This window comes from Myzus persicae, unplaced genomic scaffold (genome assembly GCF_001856785.1).
Source record: "Myzus persicae strain clone G006 unplaced genomic scaffold, MPER_G0061.0, whole genome shotgun sequence".
NCBI classification, from domain to species: domain Eukaryota; kingdom Metazoa; phylum Arthropoda; class Insecta; order Hemiptera; family Aphididae; genus Myzus; species Myzus persicae.
This window is the reverse complement of record NW_019103500.1, coordinates 241359-247928: the sequence shown is the minus strand read 5'-3', so window position 1 is coordinate 247928 and position 6570 is coordinate 241359.

Sequence of the window (6570 nt, the reverse complement as noted above, 5' to 3'; positions counted from 1 at the left end):
TCTCAGATAATTTACAAAAATATCTATAAATAATTAAAAGAAATTTTTAGGTAGTTAATTACTCGTAAATAATCCATAAATATATATCAATTCAAATTCAATGTTACAATAACTACAATATTACAATAATCACTGCATTATTAAAATATTACAATTATTATTACATTTAAAATACTTGAAATACTAAAATAATCATTACAATCACCAATATAATATTACAATATTAAAATAGTACCTATATGAGATATACTATAATAAAATTCATAATTTATTTAATACTTACTTACAAAAAATTATAAATATTACCTTGAATCATAAAATTGACTGTAGTTCAACTGTTACAAAAATCCAAACATATTAAAGGAAAATTACTGAGGACGTAGTTCAATATTTTGGTACATTTGAACTCATTGCAAAAGTAAACAAATGAGGCCAAGATAAGAAACTAATTATGATACCATTATATTTACGGGACAAATATAGTCACATAATAAGGTGTTAAAGCCAAAAAACCAACCGCTGAGATCGCGACGTAAAATATACCAACCAAAAATTAAAAAATTCGCATGTTGAAAAATATCAGTAATAATATTGATCATTATTTATTTTACCTAATAAGTAGTACATTTAAAATATCTAAATTAAATAATTTTACAAAAAATAATAAAATTGAAAAAGGAGAATGATCTGTTAGACATGGATAAAATAATTGAATTAGATTTTAAAATAATAATGACAATATGCAACACGCTGGAGGCCAGAATAAAGCCAGAATAAAAAAGAATTAATGTAAATACAGTTATTTTCATAATAGTATCTACAAAACTAATATTTATTCACCATTACCAGCAATACTCGATAATAATATCTAGATATATTTATTAAGAAGTATCATTTTTTGTTTGCACTGCAAAGTAATTTATTACTGTACGCCATAATTCAAATGTATTAATGTACAAACGTGTAAAATGTAAGATATAAATGTAAACATTATAATGGCACTTTTCTTAAAAAAAAAAATGTCAATACAGAATTATATAATGCATGTATTTAATTTTCAATTTTTACTAATTTTAAACTATATGACCTGCTGTTGTCCAATAACATGTATATTGTAAAAGTTATTTTAAAGTACAAGCATAATATTATATAAACCATAACTCAAATGTATTAATGTGTGAATGTAAAAATGTATGATGAATGTAAACATTGAGTTTTTAAAAATATGATATTTTTTCAAATAAAATATTATGTCAACACCGCAAAATATTTACTTCTCTTATGTATCTAAATTTAAAATTGAATCTACCTTACCATTACTCATTTAAATTAATAAAACCGATGATCAGCTAAATATAAAAAAAAAAATTATATAGGTATTACACTTTTAGAATGTATTAATATAATGTTAATCAACAGCATGGGTACCGCAATACAAACATTTTGTAAAATATTCAACAAAAATACCAATTTACAAGGGGTAGAGTTTTACAAAAAGGAGTTGGTAAACAAGAGATACCTATCTAGTCGTCGAAACAAAATTTTACTCTAAACCGAGAACCAGAAATCTCAAACATAAAATGTACCATTGTATGTATAAAAATTAAATCATATAAGCATTATGATTATGAATGTTTTTGACAAGCGTTTAGAACTAACTTGTACTTCGTAACAAAAAATATATACAACACTTAAATATATTGAATTAAAATAAAAGGGGAGTATTGTATAATGGCGTGACACAACGCATTACAGTTTTCATATTTATGTAATTATAATATTACGTATGGTATTATATACTATACATAAATCACAGACGCGCCTGTCATCTTTCATTAGTTCTGTAATATCACGGAGTCTCACAATATATAGACATAACTATTTTCAATTTTGACGAGTAAACAAAATCTATTACAATAATCGTTTGGCCTGCTAGACATAAGTCTGCCGAACTAGTCTCGTTTGATCACTTTCTCCATGTATTGTTGCTACCAAGTCATCGGTAAAGAAGAATAATTAATATTACATTTATTTTATTTTAAATACACCTTAAACTGTACTCAGTGGGACTAACTGCAGTCTTGTCGAACATCCAAATCTTCTCACATTCCCCCGTTTGATATAGATCTATTACTGCGGGGACACAATTATTACACACCGTATACCAACAGTAATAGACTAAAATACCATTCATTTAATAAGTGATGGAGGGAAATACAAATTTTAAAATTGTGGTGACAAATTCCTATAAATTGTTTAACAATAAATTAGTGGTGTGTCCTTTAATCTAAATTTCAAACATGAGAATGCCAGAGACCTGAATCAAGTATTTTATTTAAATAAATACATTTCAATAATTCATAGGTAATCATTGAGTTTTTTTATAGTGAATTTCGTCATTATCCTGAAAAACCAAACTTCCTCACTGTTGTTGTCGACAAATATGTGTTCATTGAAAATAATAAGAAGTAAAAAATCCTTATGGTCAATGGCCGCATTTTCATAGTTAACGATCTTTAATGCTTTTTAATTTTGTATTCTTATTATTTATTTTTATTTGCATTACTACTATGCTATAACACGTTATTCTTAAATCGTTGGAATAATGATAGATATGCATGTTGTAAATTAATTGATAATAATTTAAATAATAAAAGTGATAATTTATTACAAATATTACACTATCTATTTATAATAAATGTCAAACACTATGCCCACTCCATTCATCTTTTAACTAGGTACCTGCTGTATAGAAAAATTCTGCATTTTATTTTTTAATACTATCATTACTTTTTTTAAGATAATTACGCCGATAATTCACAAAAAGTACTATATTTATAAACAACATTCTTAAATTGTATCTACGGGATTATTGTCACACCACCATGATGAACGCGAGTCTAGGAATTGTTAATATTGGTACCTATAATATGACTAGAAGTTAGAATACACCTATAGGTATACCTATTTTTTTATGTTCAATGTCAATATAGTTTATTACCATTATATTACATCATATTAACTATGATAATGAATAATGAATATTCTAATTTTTTTCCGATAGAAAGAAAGTAAAGAATTTCGAGTTATTGCATTCACCTCCAATGCCGTCTTATTAAGGATAAAACCATATTATTATACCGACTAGTTGCACTGTAAATACGTCAGGTCGTGTTTTCGTGTTTCTAAAATACTGTAGGTATAAAATATGTGTGTTTCGTGTTTGATTATCTGTGTCTACGGCGGAGTAGAGAAATTGGAATTCGACCTTGATTTTCGAGAGGGGCCATGACCAGTTTTTTCTTACGAACATTTTTTCGAGGGGTGTCTGACAATGAGAAACCGTCTTTTGATAAATCGTTGGAATCCAGGAGTACACGAAAGGTTTTACTGTGCCAGGAATATTATGTAATTTATAGTGTACGTGTAGCTGCATCGAACGCATGGAATTATTAACTGTATAAAATAATAAATATTATACACAGTTAAGGTTTAATTTTAAACTTTAAATTAAAGTATCTCTTCAATATTTACGATAATTAAAAAAAAAAAAAAAAAAAATAATGATAAATTATTAAAGAATTCAAAAACAAATACTTACCAGCTTGTTATATAATTCTTAATACAATTTGAAACAGTAACAATTATTCTAGTGATATGTAAATCATGCCTTGTTCATAAAATTATTGTTATCTAATTTATTTTCATGTAATTAAGTTACTAGAGGCACGTGGAATTGTTTTGATAGCCCGTGTACTTGAATGATGCTAAACAAATTCAATAACCTCTAAAATGTATGTCATTATTAATTCAACTTTAGAATTTATACTTCGTATTTCTCATAAATTGTTATAACAAATTGCAGCTGTTGTTATTTTTCAAAATTGAAAAAACTACAGACTAAAAAGGTACTACTAGATATTTATACTCTTATTAATATTACACCGCCGTTAGTTCTACATTATAATAGAAACATATCTTCAATATTTTAGGTGTACATATACATATTGGAATTTAGCAATATTCATATTATGAAGTGTGTACGAACTCTAGTCAAGTGTCTCACATAATACAATTGAACGTCTACGGTCTACGTACTATTATCCTAAGCATAGAAAACTAATGTAGGTATGTGTATTGTGTAAACTAATAGTGTGCAATTAAAAATCGAATTTTAACGACACGCTTTGCTATGTTAAGCACTTGTAAGACAGAGACAGCAAATGTCAGAGTAGGATCCTCTTATTCTACTTCTAGTAAAAACGCATATTTTATGTCCTTAACACAAAATTAAATTTAATCATATACATTAAATCCATGTCTTAAATACCTACCTCCGCTTTCCTAAGTTGGGTGTGTCATCTATCGGCCATCCATTACTATAGCCAATTGTCGTATATTCAGTATAGTGTAGACTAATGTTAAATACATATTTATAGTGATAACTGATAAGGTTTGAAGGTTTTTAAAGAACTCATAAAAAAATTTTTTTTACTATCCAAGATTTAAAAATGTAATTCATTTCTTCATAAGATTTTCATAAAGAAAATCACATTAATAATTTATGAGCATTTGAAGTGGACATTTTTAGGATTTAAATATAAAAAAAATTTGGATTTATACATTAGATTTTTCATCAAACGACCTGATTTTTTGGTGTAATTCAAAAATGAATAATCTAAGACACTCGAAATATTCACCAAACGTTTATTTTATAACTGTATGCGAATGATAACATTTTAATTCATTTTGGACTATTTTAGGCATGAACAATTTTTCGTAATAACTTGTTTTTGATGAATAAGTTTTTACCCTGTCAATAACTTACAAATATTTTTATACGGGGTATCTTATAATAAGTTGTTTATTCTATAAACAAAAAATCTAAATAATAGGTTTATGAACACATAATAATATTCTGAATATTTTTTTTTTATTTTTTTTTTTTTAAACGTAATACACAATCTGTATCGACTAGACACAATAAACATATATGATGAGAGTTACAAAGATTGACATGGTAATTTGATAAAAGAAGCCACCCATCGATGGCACTTTCTATCGATTTATTTATTTATTTATTTATCTATGGCTTAACTTAAGAGATCACGACACCACTTACGCTTCAGGTGTCTGGGGGGATTACCTGGTATGGAAGGAGTAGATAAATTTTTTATGGGTTCGTTAGGGTGGTTAATTAGTTTGGATTCTGAGTATGAAATTAAATATGTATGCTAGTGACATACAACGCAAATGACACCTCAAAAAATGATTGTAAAATATAAATATATACATAATCAGGTGCATTGTGAGTTCTACGTGTGATAAGGCAACTTAGGGCCACAGGTCTCCGCCGACCGACGACCGCTCGGCCTGTGCGACAGTCGCACACACGCTTATCTCTTTGTACCCCTCTATCACCTGTTCGTGCTAGACACTACTTTCTGATATCAACTGACACCAACGGCCAGTCACTTCATTTTTTTCTGAAACATAACATGGACATAGAGTATTCTGCCGTTTCGCTGGTGTGTCGTTGAGGTTGCACATAATATGAAATTTCATGTTTCTGAAATGTTTTTATCAACACCATATGTTATAATTTCTCACCGTGGTCGGTACTCTTACATACATATTTAATTATTATTATTATTCTGCCAGCTGGTAACCGCCTCGTGGGTGCTGTGTGAAGTGTTTTGTATAATCATTCCGTCTCGGTGTACGAATTATGTTGTTCTTTTTATTATTTTATTATTACTCACGGGGTGATGTGAACTTAGTTATCCCATTATTTTGGATTCTATTTTTTATTCTGACCGAGTTTTACGTTAAGTTGGCTTCCGCGGCACATTATCAATATCATTAATTAATAAAAAATGTACTTATCATTTCCCCAAACTAATATTTTTTTACTTATTTCAAACTGCCTGGTATTACTGTTTAAATTGCGTTCCAATATACAATTATTATTATTAATATACAAAAAATTCACAGAAGAGTCTCAGTCTGCGATTATCGACCGTGCGTATATTATATCATGGGGTGACATCTCAACCACATGTCTTTCGATTCAAGAGAAAATAAATGTCTCAAACTGTCACATGAAATAGTAAATAATTTAAAATCGATGACTATAAAAAAATAGTGAAGAATATATTTTAAAAACCGTTGATCTATATTTTTTTAAATAATCAGTGTCCTACGTTTAACGGATGACCTCGTCTTCCTGTATATAATAGGTATATACAACGTAAAATATGTACGATGTATGTGCATTGTATCCATTATTATATATATATAATAATAGTATACCTCTTACTTCCTGCAGCTGCTACGACGCTGAACGCGTGTGCAGCGCTGTGGGGTAAATAATATTATAAAGGATGTAGATTTACTTTGTACCACCGAACACAAAAGTGTTTTACTCAAACGAGTGTATGAAATGTATACATAACAGTGCGTTCGTGTGTGCGTGTGCGTGTGTGTGCGTGTGCGTGTGTGTGTGTGTGTGTGTGTGTGTGTGTGTGTGTGTGTGTGTGTGTGTGTGTGTGTGTGTGTGTGTGTGTGTGT